This window comes from Anthonomus grandis, chromosome 3 (assembly GCF_022605725.1).
Source record: "Anthonomus grandis grandis chromosome 3, icAntGran1.3, whole genome shotgun sequence".
NCBI classification, from domain to species: Eukaryota; Metazoa; Arthropoda; class Insecta; order Coleoptera; family Curculionidae; genus Anthonomus; species Anthonomus grandis.
Window position 1 is genome coordinate 26,702,096 of NC_065548.1, and position 19,639 is coordinate 26,721,734.

Below are 19,639 nucleotides of genomic sequence, written 5' to 3' on the forward strand. Positions count from 1 at the left end.
CTCATAATTTAAAAGGCAAGCATTTCTAGAATAATCATGCTAACCCACCACTAATTTTTAGTCAGTCAATTTTTATTAAAAGCAAAAATAAATATATATTTTTAATAAAAAGTGGTTGCACTATATTGGAAACACCGCGAAACTAGCTGATCTCCGTCATTCATTGGAACTCTCGAACATTTCTGGAAGGACTCTGCGATAGTGAAACAATAATACTACTAGCATATCGGCTTTTGAATTCGAGGCTGCCAAAAACACGAATAAGGGACAGGCTCGTGCCCGGCAAATATGTATGTTCAAGAGAGGACAACTTTGAGAAATCGAAAATGTTAAGCGATTAGAGGACGTAGCGGCCAGGATCCCCCGCACTGTGCTGCAGGTGCAACAAAGACCATTACAAGACCCGACGCAGTCCAATCTGCAGCTAAGATTCGGCAATTAAAATGGCGTCTATGAACAGCGACGAGGGATCGAGTGCAAATGTCCATAATGCAAGAAAAAGTCAAAAAAGTCACGTTTACAACAAAAAAAACCCTATTTGAACATCTTGTGATAATGGCTAAGATTGCGGATGAGGTGACAATTGGAATAGACATAATGAATACCAAGGGTATCGAGTTATACTTTAAGCAGGGAATCTTACAGATAAATGATGAGGAAGTTCTTTTTTGCACCATGAGAGAGATTACAGTATTCAAATCTTTCTTCTGGAGGAAACTTTGATGTCTGGAGGGCTAGATGCAAGCTGATAGCACGATCATGAACAGTGAAGTAGTCATGTTCACACTTACAATGCATGATAAGAGTGTAGGGCAGATCAAAGAAGAAGGCTGAGGCATTTAATTTATACATATCGATATGTTTTTGGTACTGGGAAGAAAAGACCAACAAAGTCTAGAAAAAAATCAATACAGGAAATACTTGTTCCATGGGGCAGACAGCTCGAAGACTCCACTGACCAAAAGAGAGGAGGTTGATAAGATTATTGAGAGTATGACCAAGGAACGCCTCATATAACATCTAGCAGTACATACTCTTCTCCGATGGTAATAATGGTAAAGAAGAAAAACGGTATGACCAGATTTTGCGGAGATTACCGGCAGCTTAATAACGTGACTATAAGGAACAGCTATCCTCTTTCAAAATAATTATTGGATAATTTGGCAATCCCTGACAGGATTGAAGATCCATTCCATGTTTGATTTAAAAAGTGGATACTGGCAAGTTGAGTTGGCCCTCTGAGGATCGGAAAAAAATCAGAGCTTTCACAGTGGCTGGTGGATTATGGTAATTTAACGTGATGGCATCTGAACTATGCAATGCTCCTGCCCCTTTTCAAGGCCTGATGGAAACAATTTTAAGATGACTGTCCTGGAGGACTTGTCTAATTTACCTTGATGACATTATTGCGGTAGAAACATCGTTCGAGGAGCATATGAAAAATCTAGAAAATATGTTCCTGAGGATATAAGGTTCTGGATTAAAGTTGAGCTGAAAGTAATGATCTGTTTTGAAGAGTTGTGCAGTATTGAGGTCACAAAGTTGATAAGACAAAGTTCCAGACTCTTAAAGATTGGTCAGTCCCTTGATTTGCTTGCCAATCTCACAAATTCATTAAACAGGCTGGCAAAAGCAAAACGAAAATTTAAATGGCCTAAAGACTGTCAGAAAGCCTTCGATCACCTAAAATATACTCTAACAAGCGCACCTATCCTGAGCTCTTCCCTACCTAAAAGAAAATGTGGAGTGACTACCGACGACAGCAATGTGGGCACAGCTGTGTTGTCCCAAGTCTAGGATAGCCAAAAAGAAAAAGTCATTGGCTATTTTAGTAAAACGGTGCTCAAGCCAACGCGTAACTATTGCATGACGGCTGTCCCAAGTAGAAACTAAGTAACTGCTAAAAATACGATTTTAAGAAAAACGACTTTTTATAAATCTGCTTTACCCTTATGTTGCTTATGAAGGTTTCAATACCATATTTACTAAGAAGCAAATAGTATACCCTGCCGTTTGTTCAATAGGTATTTCAATCAGTTTAAAGCATATTAAATTAGTTCGGCAATAAAAAAACTGTTTCTTCACATGAGTATAGAATTGTAAAAAATTAAATAAATTGGAAAAAACCAAGTAAGTGCACTTGCTTTGTTTTTGAAAATTAAAAAGTAACAAATGCTAATAGGAATAAACAAAGTAAATACCTAATATCAGGTATTTAATAACTAACATTCTACATTATTTTATCACATCAGTCAAAAAATTAAAATTTATTTATTTTTGGTCTGCATTTTTGTGATGTTTTACTTTTAAAGTAAAAATGTTGTAAAACAAATAATACAACAATGTCAAGGCAAAAGATTTATTTTGGCACTAAAAATCATAAAAATTACAAATTTAAATCTTGCTCTTTATAAAGATAAACATAAACGTAAATAATATTCTCCATATAACTTTGTTATAATTATTATTGTTTCTTATAAACTAATTTATTAAGTATACGAGTAAAAGAACAAATTTGAAAGAAAATTAAATAAGGAAAAACGAACTAATAATCTTCATTTATGGTTTTATTTGCATCTCTTGTCGAAACCAAATCTTCGGAATTTGATGCAGGAATCGTATGCCAAAAAAGTCTTCGGATTTCTGGCATTAGAGGAAGTAAATCACTTATAATTTTTTCCTTTTTATCCGCATTAATTCCACGTTTTGGTAACATCTCAGGCACGGTAGATAAATTGTATTTCTTTTGCAAGAAATTAAGTTCTTGATATTCTTCGCTAAAATTTGTTTTATAATACAAGCATGTTTTACCTTTTAAAAAGCAAACTTCTACCAAATCGGCTAATAAAAAACCTCTCAAGCAATCGTCTGTTTTTCTTGCAGTTCGTTTTTTATTTTTCCATGCATGAAACTCGGTGAGTTGTAATTTTTTTTTTCTGGAACTGGCAATTAAATCAAGAAGCTCTTGAAAATCATAAGCAGTTTGTTTTCTTTTAATTTTTTGTTCAATATTGCCGTGTATCCCATCAGTACTCATATGTGTATGACCTTTTGTTAAGTAACAAATCGTTACTTTTTGTGGACCAAACGATTCATTTACTTTGCTCACCAGGGCAGGGCGGTGAATAACACCCAATTTTTATTTTGTGCCGCACAGTTGTCGCACCAAAATATAAGCTCGCTTACATCGCGCTCCATTTTAATAACCTCAAACATTGCATCAACCAATGACTCTGCTTTCCTGCCGAGAAAGCTTCATGCCAGACTACACAACAACTATCGTTCTTGTCATTTTAATTAATTGTAGCAAATGTCTGGTTAAAAACGACCAGTCTGCTTGTAAAAAAACAAGTTTTACTTTGGGGCATAATTGAAATTAATAACACTTTTTGAAGATCCATAGAAAAAATACGTTTAGAACAATTTTCGGAAAAATGTGCAGCCTCCTCAGAGTCTTCTTTATATTTTTCGTTTGCCTGAGAAGCTTTTAACTTATGAATGGATATTTTTTCCTTGGCCTCTAAATTATTGTTATTATTTAAAATATTATTGTTTAAAGAAGTACAATCTTCGCAGATGTCAGATTTGGGTTGACAAAGTGAAATGTGCATCTGTTTTAACATTTTTCGGTAAATTTCTATTTTGCAAAATCCGGGATGTTGTGAAATAAAATCGTTAAATAAAAACTCTATAGTTAATTCTCTAGGTAGATATCTGGTGTTGGGAGCATTTTTTCTTCTATAGTGGCTTATGCAAGGGTTAAAGGATTCAATATGTTCTTTTATAATATTCCGATCGACCTTTCGTTTAGGATTTAAACCTCTGCGTTTTTTTACAGCACTTCCACAGGTTCGGTTTTCATTGCTAACACCAATTGAGTCAGCGTCTGCTTTATATCCGAGAGTATTTAAAAATGTTAACTTACATTCTGAAATTTCTGTGGTATCAGGTAACTTTGGTAAAGAAAAAAGTCTAGACTCTGTTCGATTGTGTAGTGCTTATGAATACTTGCGCTTAACAGGAACTAAAGTGACTTGCTTACTAAGCCATTTTCGGCGACTTGTATAATCCATCGACCAATAGTGATTCCAAATAACTTCTCGGGTTTCTTCATCTAATTCTCCACATTTCCTTCTGCATACGTTTCTACATATTGGTCTTAAGGGATGATTCTTTTTATTTCTTCCCACTTTTTGTTCAAGAGTAAGCTTTTTGCCATTATTTTTCAATTGAATTCTGGACTCTTCAATGATCTCGAGTTTTTCACCACCAGAGGCCTAAAATGTTTTTTTCTACAACAATAAACGTAAGTTTACAAAATATTACCACAGCTTTCTCAGAATCTAATAATTTTTCATCATTATTGGAGATTTTGGGTACAACGGCACTTTTACTACAGCCAGGCTAAAATAAATAGACATGTTTAATAAAAAACAAATAAAAACAATAGCCTGGAAAATTGAAAATACCTGTTCATCGCTGATTGAAAACTTCCTTTTATTCTTTTGCTTTAGCTTTGAACAGGTCGGTTTTTCCTTTCTATGTCCTTTAATATTAAATGAACTTTCTAGATTGGCTAAAGGCATCTAAATGGAAAATTAAAATATTAAACCAACTTAAAACAGACAAAAAAAACAAATAAGATAACATCACCTTTTTAATTTTTCTAATTAGGCGGCGCCTTTTTTTTCTGTACTTGAGCTGCCTTTTTGGTAAATATTCTCGCTGTCACTTTCGCTGGTGGAACTAGGATCCTTATCACTGTCATCAACTGTACTTTCTGCATCGCTAACATCAAACCTTTTGTTTTTTACTAAATCTTTTAAACAAACAATGTTGATTCCTATTGCTTCCATTTTATTATTTTTTTCTTTCATTGAAGTATTTTTAGTCTGAAAAACTTCTTTAATTTTAGCAACGTATGCCTCTTTTTGTTCCAGACTTTCTAAGCGGTCAGTAAAGAGCCCTGAATGCTCATATTTGACTACTGGAAATAACTGAAGGGGCTCCACGTATTTCTGAGTAGGTAAATAAAAGAAAAAAACATCTAAGTATATAAACTTAATTTCTAGTATACAAGTATAAACAAATTAAGATGACTTTAAAACCTCTAAAAAAGTAATCTGTATTTAAATAAGAATAACGCAATTGGCTATGGAAAAAGCAACCATAATATGATAAACAAACCATTTATTCAATTTATATAAATATTAATTTATATTAAATCATAGGACATTACATTCAATATTACGCTTGTGCGAAATGTATATTACAAAAATTTCACATTATAAAAAATACTTACTATTTGTGACAAAACGCCAGTAGTTTCTGGCCGTAAAGCACAATCCATTATTATTTTGGTGCGAAAAGACATTTTCGACGAAGAGGCGGACATCCTTCTTCCTTGAACTCTCCCTTACACTACTGCTTAACTCCCATGCAGAAACAAAGTAACTGAATCTTGTGAGCAAAAACAAATTAACTGACATGCGAGTTACTTTGTTTTTGCATAGCATTTTGTAATTGCTTTGTTTTAGTGTGGGGAATTGTAAAATTTAGTGCAGTTACTTGGTTTAGGCATATTCATATCTCTGTTGTTTATGAACCGATTTTAATAAATTTTATACTAAATTGTGAAGCAGAAACAGCGTAACTGCAGTAATTGAAAATCTCAATTTTATTAAAAATGTCAGTTACTTTGTTTTTGCTTGGGACAACCGATGACTCAAGAAGAGTTGCTAGCTGTTGTCAAAGCAATGGAGCACTTCTAAAACTATCTCTGTTAGAGAAACTTCCTGCTGCGAACTAATAATGCAGCTTTAAAATAGCTCCTTTAGTTTTAAAAATAAAAGTCAAGTGGCAAGATGCAAAGAGATGCTTCCGGAGTTTGACTTTGATACTGAATGTTAAGCACGGAATCGATAAAAATGGGGATGCCCTATCAAGAAGACCATGTCCAACCGAGTGCAAACATTTCAGCGGGCAGAGGGCAAAGACACGCAGCTATTGTCAAAACCACCATCGTCGTTAATACTTAGCAAAACGGGGATCTTGTAAGAGACCAGGAGGAAGATTCTGATATCTAGATAGTCCTAACCAGGGAAAAGAAGAAAAACAAGCCAACTTGGAAAAAAGTTTTCACGTATTCTCCCAATTTCAAATCATATTGGGCACAGTGGAACTCTCTCATTTTGGAATATGGACTCTTGCGGCGGAAAATAGTCCACCACGGTGGTAAAGAGGGAAAAATGCAAATCGTAGCGCTTAAATATCATATTTTAAAGTTTCTGCAGAAAATCTGTCAGTGTGTCAGAAGTACCAAAGATCCTGGATGAAAGTGAAGGAATGATTTTACTGGCTCAATAGCAAGGCAGACGTAAGGGACTGGTGGATTATAGATTGCTATTGACGTTGATGGTCATTTACCCAAATGAGACGCAGGGAATAAGTACATCGTGATCGTGATAAACTACTTCAGCAAATGATTTGTGGCATATTCTCTACCAAATCAGGAAGCCTCTACTATCGTCGACGTCTTAATTAAAGAATGAATTTATATTGAATGCTTATTGAATTTTAATAAAAGAAGAATGCATTTGGTGTACCCTTGGAGCTGCATTTAAACTAAGGACGACAGCTTGTTCCAGAATACTGTAAGACACTTGGAATCAAGAAAGCAAGCTAAACTATTGTATTATACACGTAGTCAGAAGGCATGGTGAAACAAATGAGCAGGACCATTAATTGGTGTTTGGCTAAAGGAGTCTCTAGCCACGAAAGAGGATGGGATATATTTATTCATTTGTTTTTGCTGGCTTATCGATCAACCATTCATAAAAGCACAAGCGAGTCTGTCTCGAATCATGCTGAGAATAGAACTTCTCGGCAATATCAGTTCCTGGCGATAAATCGCTTACCTGCCAAGAATCGATGTTGTCGGGGAGGGCTACGTTAGTGAGCTGCGTAAGAAAATGAGTCTCATTCTTAATCAAGTGTGCATTTTCGTTCAAGTAGCCTGCGATTAGCTGATATTCAAATATGATGATAATATAAGAAAGGCCAGGGGTACGGTGACTTGGTTTATCTCTATGATCCTAAGAGATGGAAGACTCTGTCACCGATACCTTAAATATCCTGGATAAGCCATACAAAATACTGGAGGACATCAACGATATTTTTTAGAGAACACAAAAGCGGGCTCGAGTCATTCTCTTCAACTAACTGGCTCCTTATTATGGAATCCACGAAGATGCTGACCTGCGGCAAATCCAATAAGAATCGAATTTGATATTCGATAAATTCATGTCCCATCATTCTAATGGCCGAGTTGGTACTGCATGACCTGTGAAGGGCAGCAAGACTTGTTTACTACTTGAGCTGAGTACATTGTATAGCTAAGGATTTACAAATATCTGAAGGGATAGCTGAGGTTTTTCAAAGAAAGTAAGAGTTGCATCGGTCTAACCCCAATATCGGGCAAACACCCAAGATAACCGATGAAGAGGCTGGAAGAAAGATGTTCTATCTGGTTACCAAAGAGGCACAGCGTCATATCAAAAGCCAACCTATAAGGACGTTTCGGATGCTGTTTGTACTCTAAAGGAGAAGTCTCTGGCCGAGGATCTGGGATGCCTAGCAACTTGCATGTGGACTCGACAACCCGACAACCTGGACTGGAGGATTATTCGCAGCATGTGTTGCAGCAAGTTCCAGAACTTAATTCACAGCATGTTCCGGTGTGCTGTTATGCTCTCCAGTGCCATTCTATGGAGAAAACGGTTGATTAATATTTCTTCAAGAAGTCTAATTACAAGAGGGGCATCTTTTGTCGATATTGACATCCACCATCTTTGGAAACATTTCAGGACGAAATGAGCTTAGGGAGGGGCATCGTAACGATATTGTACACCACATAACATCTCAAAGGAAATCTTCTGGAAAAGTATTCTGCCGGGTATATAAGGAGCAGCAGAACCGATAATAGTAACTAGTCAGTGAAGTGAAGTGAAAAATAGAGCTAATGAGTAGCCAAACGGAAATGGTGAATAGGTGAGGTTCGTTCGTGAATGGTCTAATAAAGTAAAGTAACCTTATACCTTATAAGCTAGAAGAGGGTATAAATTTATCTTTCACTTACTAACATCCGACTACCATCAAAATAATAGTAATTTTTAACAGAATAGTAGTGATGTGTTAATTGTTACACTACACCAGCATTTTACATTACCATCGACATTTTAACAAAACTAAAAGAAACATTTAACAAAGCATAAAACCTCGTAACTTTTCAAAAACTACCAAATGGTCACCATAAGCAAAAATGACCGCTACTTGGTAGCCGCCATTTTTATAGTGGTTGCGTTCTTTTCATGTTGGTAACTCTGAACATTTTTAGTGTTACCTACAGAAGACACCTTAAATAAAGGTGATGAAACGACACTGACGTTTCACATGTGATCTGTCATGAATCTATATAAAAAGTCGTGACTCGTACAGTACCGGTGAACATTCTTCACACATAAATAAAACAATTATATTATATAAGAATCGGAATTTAAAAATTAATAAAGGTACTTTAATTTTAAAATGCCTGAAATTTATATCCTTAAAATATGACTTTGCAAGAGGATACTGTTCATGTTTTGGACGTGTTCTTCCTCTAAAGAATAAAGTAGGTCGCAAAATTAGTTGCCAGTAAATAGAAATTTGAAACAATATTTATCAAACCATCTATACCATATTTCTATATACCGTTCTCGATCTATTTCAATTGAGTTATTTAAAAGATTTACACATATAGCATCTCTTTCTCTTTCTCTTAATTTACTCCATGGATTATAAATAATATTAAATTGCTCATGAAGGAAACGGGTAAGGCTCACCGTAAATATATAATATAAATACTAAAACGCATCTTCAATCCTTTAGGTAACTTAGGATTTATACGAAACTTTATTACCAGAGAAAAAATTACCTATTTTAATTTAAAAAGATCATTGTCGAATTATGCAAATCGTTTAAATCTTAACTGTTAAAAGAGTTTTAAATTACTTGAAACGTTTCCAGATACTATTCAGGTGTTCAATAATTTCTCTACTAGTTTAAATAATACTGTGAACACATTTAACGAAAGGGACTTACCGACTTGTTTGCTGTAATACGTAATATAATTATTAAAATTAAGTGTTAATATTTGTACAATACATAGTTGTATAATACAATACAAATACTTGGCTAAAAACACAGGGTTGTAACTGGTTAATCATTAAAAAAAAAGTTTTATGATTAGGAATAACAAACCTGGCACAGTGATGAGTGCTCCCATCAGATCTCTTAATAAGTTTCTCATACGTATTTAGGTTAATGGTTGTTAATGACCTTAAACATATGATAAATAAGATGTAACATAAAGGAACATAAATTTAAAGCCAAAGTTTCACAGTTGTAGCGTCTACTCATTACGTGTTAAGACCTAAAGAAACATACCTTTCTTTAAGTATAATCCACGTAAATAATCCACATTAAGGAAGGTTTGGAGTATGCTTTGATACCAGTAAACTTAGATGGTAAGTTTACTGGTATCGTTATCGTGTATCGTATCGTAATCGTGTATCGTTATTAACTAAAATATAAATCTTTAAATACCAAATATTATTAGAATTCATTAACTACATATTTCTTTAGAAATAAAAACAAATTGTTTTTCTTTTTATAAAGCAAACCTAACAAATAGATTCTGCATTTATGTGACTTTGACTTTGATTTTATTTTCCTCCTTGTTACATATTATGAAAGTCTCTTTAAGAGTAAAGGATGAATTTCTGAATTATAAATAAGAGTAATTAGGTCAACTTTTTTTTGGAGTTTTAGCCACCCCGAGTAAACGTAACTTTTATACACATGGACAAATTTTCTTAGGCCATAGAAATATTTTAGACGATTATTTTGAACGCTTTTTAAATGCCCTTTAGTAGAAGAGCAGATTAGTAAAGAACTATAAAACACATAGGATAATATTAATAGGATATTATTAATCCACTAAATATTATTTTAAAAATATTTAGTGGAATCAGTTATTCGAATTTATGTTTAATAATTTTAAAGTTTTCCAAAAGCCTTTGAGATCAGTTTTACACTAATGGTTCAAAAAGCCCTTTTTTTATTATGAATTGTCGTTGTTTCAAAGTTTCTGAACTTTTGATAATATTCTTTATAATTTTATTTAGTGATGGGCAAAATCTAGAGAGCAAATAACTTTTTAATACAGCAGATCTTACAATGGGCATGCAAACATATACGTTGCAGATATGAATTTTGTGTGATAAGATCTAATAAGGCTGTAAAAATCATTAATGTTACAATAATATGCGGATGATTCGCAATTGTATAGTTCATTTTCACGTCAAAATCTTTCTAGTAAAGTTTCACTTTTTCATCCACAGATTTCCTATATCGCACAGGACATCTTTAAGATGTCTCATTTTTATCTGTATCTGTAATGTACTAATATCTTGAGACCAATAAAAGATATCTTATTAAATATATCTTTAATATGTGCAACATGTTATAACTTTAGGATTTCTGTGTGCTGCTTTTCTATAGACATTAAAAGGTTTAATAAATATATATTTTCTATAATAATATAATTTTTTTATTTGTTTAAATAATTTTTAACCGGAATATATATGCTTATTGATCGACAAGAGAACAAGGAAAATTCGCCAATTGGATCAATACAATTCGGATGCCGCAGAACAATTTTCATCTTAACCTCAAACTTGACCTAACATAACCCATGTTTTTTTTTAAATCTCTTTTGCTTTCGCGTACCCGACAGTTTATAGTGTTGTGTTTGTGGTTTAGTAGAAGAAGTAGTTAGAAGAACTGAACGGTATATTACAAAGGTGTAAGTAAAAATAAAGAAAAGTAATTTGCAGAATTATTACATGCGGGCTAAAAGGGCTATAGGGTAAAAAATAAGTAAGGACAATAATTCAAGCTCTAATTCTAAGGACTGTGAAGTGGCTCAAAAAATATTGGTAAAGAGAGTTAAATATTTGGAAGGAAGTTGCAGCTTTTATATTTAACCTCAAATTTAATGGATTTAAATTTTGATATGTCTTGATTTTTCTGAAAGAAATACAGCCGTCTACAGTCTTAAGATTGAAATCTCACTAAATATGAAACAAGATAAATCTGTTATATGAAGATATGATATTAAATCGAGAGTCGCAAAACTAATAGTCAGATAAATAGTCAGTTAGGAAAAAAAGAAAAAATGAAGTTTGCTGATATGAATATTAATATGATACTTTGGTGTATATAATATGTACTTTGTGTAATTCTTGTATACCGGTTGCTTTTTGAGATAAAAAAAAATATATCTTAATATTTTTAATGTTAAAAAACAATAAAAAATATGTGTAAATATTACCTTGGTTTATTTACTTGATATTTTAATTTTACTATCAATTTTAATTTTATATACCGGGTGTCATAGGAAAAAGAGAACACTAAATAATTGTTTGTTACTTTTCAAGATAAATAAATGAAATTTGGTGTATCGATAAAATAGTTATAAGAGCATCTTTTGACATATTCTATTGTTTTCCATCATTTCCGGTTTAACAGGAAATGACACTAGCTTTCTTATTTTAAGTGGGACACTTGGTATATTATGTTTTTCTATGAAAAATAATATTCTGAAAACAATGATACTGTATTTTTTACTTTTTGTTTTAAACTTAGAGAAAAAACTTTTTTTTTTATATTTTAAAATAGGGTACAATGAATGCGTTTAAAGTTTTAATTTTTAATCAAGTAATCACGGAAAAATAATTTTCATTGCATTTAATAACTTAAATCTTTTATACGCCTATTTAAACTGTCCAAACCATTAATTTTGGCATTTACTTTATTTTTTTAAATAGCACATTATTTGGAACAACTACTTTTGAAATGCGGTTTCTTTTTCCCAATAATTTGATATAATTATCTTTTAAATCATTTAATAAATAAACCCATAAGGAGAAAAAAACTTAAAAAAAAAGGTTTTTGATTTCTTGAATGGCTTCGTTTTGACGTTCTTCATTTATTTTTCAATTGACATGATATATGTCATCTTGTTAAGCGCAATTATTATTTGTTATTTAAATAAATTTGCTAATATTTAAAATGTTTACCAATGAAGAAAAAGTTGATATGCCGTACGCTATATTCCCCCGCATAAGTACTTTCATTCGACAAGAAGGTGGTCATTTCGAACAATACATGTGAACAGTTTTATATTAAAATAATTTATTAACTTCATATTTTTTCTTTTTATTTTCCGTTTGTGTGTACCTATTTTATATTAGGTAAATGTTAAATAAAATATGTATTATTAAGATATTGAAAAAAATATTTTATTAAAAAATTTATTCTTTTATTCTCAAATAGTAATATGACGTTTGACAAAATATGATGTGTTATGTCACTTGAAAAAAATATGCAGGAGTGTCATTACAATGCTTTCTGTTCGTTCATTTTTATAAGTTACTTTTTTTCTTCCTATGGTCTTATTTAGAAACCGATTCAAAAAATAATCATATCAAATTCCTAAATCATATTAGTTTCCCATTAATTATTATTATTATGATTATTTAAATAATCATAACAGGTTCCCAATAATGTGCTATTAAAAAAATAATGTAAATTAATGACTCGGACATTTTAAATAGGTGTGTAAAAGATTTATAATTCAGAAATGCAATGATTTTAAAAAATGATTTTTTCTATGAGTATAACACAAAAAATAGTAAATAGAGTACCATTGTTTTCAGAATATTATTTTCTATCGAAATACGTAATAATATACCAAGTATCCCATTTAAAATACGAAAGTTAGTGTCATTTCCTGTTAAATCGGAAGTGATGGAAAACAATAAAATGTGTCAAAAATGCTCTTGTAACTATTTTATCGACATACCAAATGTCATTTGTTTATCTTGAAAAGTAATAAAGTTATTAAGTGTTCCCTCTTTTCTATGTCACCCGGTATATGAATAGCCTTAATAATGTCTATAAAAAACATCATAAGGATGTACGGTTTTTATAACATCCCTACTTCTTTAAGATCTCTTAAACTCATCTATCCAGAAATACCCGATATCTTACACACAAATTCCGTCATGTTTCTTCATATCTAAATAATAAGATGATCCTAAATATAAAAAATTGCAAGAAGTATCAAACGAATACTTTTGTATACAGCGCATTCACGTTGAAAGAAAGAAATTCATTTAAAATTCACGTATTTTTTCTTTAATTTTTTTGAACAAATCAACTAGTGTTGTTCATTTGATTCCATGCATTCTTTACAATAAAAATTTTAGTTACAGAGTATCTCCAGTAGAAACAATGATGCCAACATCATTTTATTATGTGATTTTCAGAAAGTAAGTAGACCGTATCATTTTCGAACAGTTTCCAATTTTAGAGCCTACTTGAGAACGGTTTGTCATGCAGTTATAAGTATTACTGTCATATTAGTTTTCGTTTTACGCATCATTAGTTAATAAAATGAATTTTTTAACAAAGAACAAATTGCAATAGTCGTGATTGGTTTTGGAGGCCGGGTACAACTCGTCAAGAATAGGAAGAGACGTGGATCAAGCTCCACCTCCGATGCGCACAAAATCGCGGCCAAATTCGACAATATTCCTTCATTATTTCATGCATTTTTGAGAACGAAACATTTGTACAGTCCGCAACAAATGGTTAGTATTAATCTATGGTGTTAGGAGTGTGTTCAGTTTTTCAAGTATTAAAGTTGTTGATCTTTATAAGATAGTTTTGGATAAGTGTTTTTTAATAGTTAACATGAATTTCATTCGAAATTAAACAGAAAAGTCTTGTCAGGACTTTTCTGTTTAAGTAAGTCGGAGAGAGATGTTAGCTGATGTATTTTTTTATATAAAAAGAGGCTGCACAAAATCAGCCTCTAAAAGATTTAAAAAAAGTTTAGGCCCGTGCTGCTTTAGCAACAGGAGTAAGTTTGGCTACCATCAAACGCATCTCTAGGAAAATGAAAAATATTGAAGAGGGTGCTTTAACATCATTTACAAGGCCCAACAAAAACAGAATTAAAGCTGCATCAAAATCCAACTTGGAAGATTTCGACCGCGGCCTTATCCGTCGAATCATAATAAACTTTTATGTTACGGAAAAACGAGTGCCTACCTTGCGACAAATAACTAAAAAATTAAATGAAGCAAATAATTACGCAGGGTGCTATGAAACTATAAGAAAAGTAATCAGAGAAATAGGATTTAAATGGAAAAAGGCTAAAAATAACAGAAAAATTTTAATGGAAAAGCCTGACATACAAGTGCTCAGAAGTAATTTTTTTAGAAGCATCAAGCAATATAGAGAAGAAAAACGCCCCATAATTTATATGGATGAAACCTACATTCATTCTTCGCATACCCATAAAAAAACATGGGGAGACAATACTAATGAAGGCCTTCATAGTCCAGTATCAAAAGGGCAAAGAATGATTATTGTTCATGCAGGCGGTGAAGTGGGTTTTATAAAAAACGCGTATTTAAAATTTTAATCTGGAACTAAGTCGGGTGACTACCATAATGATATGAACTTTACAAATTATAAGAAATGGATTCAAGATAAACTCCTTCCGAACATTCCAACCAATAGTGTGTTAATTATAGATAATGCCACATATCATAACGTTCAAGTGGAAAAATGTCCTACTATGGCCTCTAAGAAAGATGTAATGAAGAACTGGTTGAGACAACGCAATATTTAATTTTCAGAACAAATGTTAAAAGCGGAATTATATAGTTTAATAAAAATATATAAGCCTAAGTATAAAACTATCAAATAGATAAGCTTATGGTCGATGCAGGTCATTCAGTCTTAAGACTACCGCTCTACCACCCGGACTTAAATCCAATTGAGTTGGTATGGACTGCTTTAAAACAATATATTGCTGATAAAAATATAGATTTTAAATTTGCAAATATCTATCAGTATTGTGACAAATTTTTTTCTGAATATTCCCAAGAGAAGTGAAAAAAATGCTGTGGTCATGCGATTTCTTTTGAGCGTTATTTTATGCAACAAGAACCAGCTCTGGACCTAGTTGTGGATAAGCTACTTATAAATTTGCAAGAAGATGACAGCGATAGTGATTCGGATTTTTTGGAAAACAGTAGTGCCGAGTCAGAAGACGAAATTTAGCCGTCAATTTAATTTTAATACTTCAATAATTTTTGAGATAAAGTAAAACGGTAATTTTTGTAAATAGTGTTCTTAGTGTTCTTATTTAATTTAATGTATGTGCCCATCAACATCAATGGGACATAACAAAATTACACATAACAACATTTCTTTACGTTTATTAGGCGATCGTATTATAAAATTTAGTTATTAAAAAAGTGTATATTTTCTTAAATAGTTTAAGATTATCTATACTATTTATAAGTGGGTATAGATTCTCTAAAATGATATAATAGTAGGTATTAACTATCTACCTGTTAGAATAAATTAAAACTAATAATTTCATTATTAGAAATAATTTACGAGCGTATAATACTTAAGTTTAGACCCAAAGCGAAGTTTTTATGGCAATAATATTTTACGCGGAATGTACTTACGCGAGCGTCGGCACCGTGTACGGCTAGGTATATGCATCCTCGTTCCTCCGAATGCGTTCTCGCTTTGGGCTCTACGCAGATTTTTTTTACCAAGTATCATCGTGTTTTTGACGAGTAGTACACAACAAGACCGCTATTTGGACTTTCTACAGTTTAAAATTATCCCTGCTTTAGTTGTTTTATTCCCTGATTCACAAGATGCTGACATACGGCCGTTCGACATTTTCTCAATGCAACTTTTCTTATCAGATGGATTGGATGAAGAGGACCAATTAAGTGGCCACAAAGGTCACCGGGTATAACCCGATTATATTTTTTCTTATGGAGCTATTTGAAGTCCAAAGTTTATGTGCATAAACCAAATAAAGTTGAGGATTTATAGCTAATAATTCTACAAGAAATTGGGCTAACTGATCTGAAAGTGATTGAAAATGAATAATTGGAACTTATTTACTTAGTTTAAAAATGCATTGAAGTAATTGAAGCAAATTGAACATCAGTTACAATAAATATTGTATAAATTTTTATTCTTTAATGTCGTATGTTTTTCATTAGTCTATTACGTCAAATTTGACAAACTGCTGACTTTAGGCATATGTAAGACGTCAAAAAAATACCCGCATTTTTAATAAACTTATTCCTTTCATCGTGAATGTTCTATATAAATGTATAAAAACTGTACAACCAGGGAAAGGTCTAGAAGAAAAATGTATTAAAATACAATTAAATAAAAATTTATACATTTATTTGAAAATCTAACACATATTAATTAGTAGTATACCGGGGCACCAGGGTATTATTAACGTATGACAATTTAGTTTATGGCGACTCCTTAGTTATTAATTATCATCTTGACTAATTAAATTGTCAATGTCTTTTGGCTCACTTTGTAGCCATTACTCTTGCATATAATTCAGCAACTTCCCCTTTAGTATACTAGTCCTTAATTGAAAATACGCCTTTTCAATATATCCCAAACGTCCTCAATACGATTTTAATTAGAGGTTTGCGCAGGCTATAGAAATACATGAATATTGTGCTGCTCCAAAAAGTTTTAAGGGATTCTTGCAACATGCGTACGGGTATTGGCGTACACAAGTACAAAATATTGTAGAAATTCTGGACTTTTTAAATAATTTGCAAACGAGGCGCATTGTCAGGTTTTCGCCGCACTCTCGGCTTTCTTAAATCAAGACTTAAACCGTAAACGTAAACTTTGGTTTACGTTTGTACACCGCATAACTGTGTTTCAAGCTTGAAATGATGCCTTTGTGTATTGAGTATTTATTAAACATATCTTGAAGAATTACAATTATTTATTTATTATCAACAAGAATAATATGAAAATGAAATAACGTTTAATTAAAGGAGTGTCTAACAAATAATATTTATTAATTAAAAATACTTAACTTCAGTTAAGGTTTCGGTAGTTATATTTATATTTATCAAGGTTAATAACATAAAAAAAAATATAATTAAATTAAAATAAATCAAAAATATAAAAAAATATACTTATCTTTTTTAATCCCTTGTTTGCCTTTTGTTACGCTGCTTCTTAATTAAAATGAATTTTAATATACTTTTTCTGCTAGAAGTAACTATTACTGGAAATTGTAGTTTATAAAAAAAATATTATTTTACACATTTGTTACATAAATAACTATTTTTTATAATTTGACTATTGTTTGACTTTTTTATTACCTGTTTTGAAAAGTAATAAATAATTCAAAGGTTTATTTTTTTAACTAAAAAAAAGAGTGTAATATAAAATATGTATAAAATATAGTTCAAATTATCAATTAAATTTAAGAATGTCCTGTTTACCTCTTTCTTTAGTAAAAGAATCAATGTTTTATTAAAATCAACCAACAAGTAGATATGCCTTTATCTTTGTTTAACATTATAAATGCCCTTTCCTTTAATTTAGATAATTTTAAAATTGGACCCTTTTGCTAAAATTGAAGAAGCAGCATTTATTATTATTTAAGATAGACTATTGTTTGACTTTTTGATAAACTGTTTTGAAAAGTATTAAATAATTTAAAGGTTTCTTTTTTTTAAAGTGTAATACGAAATATAGTTTAAATTATCAATTAAATTTAAGAATGCCTGGTTTTACCTCGTTATTTAACAAATGAATCAATGTTTTATTATAATCAACCAACAAGTAGCTATGCCTTTATCTTCATTTAACATTAAAAAAGCACTTTCCTTTAATTTACGTAATTTTAAAATTGGATCCCTTTGGTGAAATTGAAGAAGCAGCTTAGTTTATTCTATGGTTATTGTCGAATGCATGTTGTGTTTTATGTAAGATCTATGTTTATTAATTCTTTTTTGTAATGGGCTACAGGTTTCGCCTATGTAAAATTTACCACAAGCACAAGAAATTTTATATATTACATTGTTATTAAATTCATTTTAATTAAAAGATTTAGTTTTAATTAATAGATTTCGTATTACCTTTTGCTATTTAAAAATAGTTCTTATATTATTTAGCAATTCTTTTGATCAGAAAAATCTGGTATTAATAGTAAAATAAGATTTGTGACAAGAAGAGGTTGATTTAATTTTATTCCTGGATTATAAAATTCTTTAAAGTCATTTTCCTAAAATTCTTTAGTTAATTGTTTTGTTCAAAAAAGTAGTCCATTTTTCTCAAAGAAAACTCTTAATAATAAAAATTCGAAGATTGGAGGGACACAAAATCAATGGTCTCAGATTATGTTTACTTTTTAAAAAACTATTGCACGTGTTTCGTCCTAAGGCATCATCAGATCTAAAAGTAGAAAGCAATCCTAGTATAAAAAAACAATGCATAGATACGAATTACAATAATTGAGATATGACTTACCGGTGAAGCTATTCGTTTAACACCACAAACATTTAAGTTAAAACAAAAAATAAATACATATAAAATATTGCAGACATTCACATTAAATCCGGTTTACCAAATAAAATAAAAGTAAACAAATAAGAATATTTTTTTGTTTCTTTAAAGAATTTGATTTTAACTATAAAAGTGACAAAATACCCATTAAAATAAGTAATTCATAGTACTAGATTATTAAATCTATTTAGAATGCCACAGCATAGATCGCAAAATTTTCAAAGATCGTTTGTTTATGTTATCTCTGAACTTTAGAATAAAATACCCCAGAATTTTCCACTAAGTACATTACAAAATTATAAATATATATGTTTTGAATGCACTATATAAAACATAAAATATTGGTCCTAAATTGCTGAGCTACCACTGACCGTATTTTGCTTTAATTAACGTATATTTTTAATGTTTGCATCATCGTTCACCCATTCAACAAGCGGTTGTTCTTTGCTATTCCCTATCCTTTATAGATAACTATTAGACCCCTTTCCTACACCTAGCGGGTAGTAGCTGTCTCTATTTACACCGATAGCCAGGCTGGATGATGCATTGTGACCGAAGCGTTACCGTGCATTTAATTAAGAATTCTGCATAATCAAGAAATGTGAGAGTTATTGATTTGGAAAACAGGGCACGTGCCCGACGGCGTCCCAACTCATTTGACAAATTGCACCAACTCGGAGCAGAAGCCATTAAATTAGCAAACAAGCAACACACATTTCGATACTTATTTTGGAATACAATTCGGGCTGATCCACAACCATTTTCTTTCTTTTATTATACATTGCGTGATAAAATAAATATCGGCTTTCCCTTGGTTAGACCTATCTCCAAGAAAGAAACAAAATCTATAGATCACCGCGGGACGAAAAAGATCTGCCCAAAATTTGCGATTTTTAGCAAGACTTTGCAAATCTATTAACACTCAATTCATTAGGTCTTATTTTCAGGATTATCGGAAAATTTATGGGCGTCTGATAAAAGTCAGAAAGGAACTGTAATACTATGAGCACTGAGACTCAGCCAGTAATAGACAGAAGGAAAGTTGGTCAATCATTAACGAATGCAGGCAATCTTCTCGTCGGCGGTTAGTTGA

At 31.5% G+C, this 19,639-nt stretch overlaps 1 long non-coding RNA gene across 1 annotated transcript in view; it reads right to left on the minus strand.

Annotated features, from left to right (window-relative positions):
• The window catches only part of LOC126734605 (uncharacterized), a 159,601-nt gene that overhangs the window by 32,398 nt on the left and 107,564 nt on the right, over positions 1 to 19,639 (minus strand). The gene's annotated exons all lie outside the window — the stretch shown is intronic.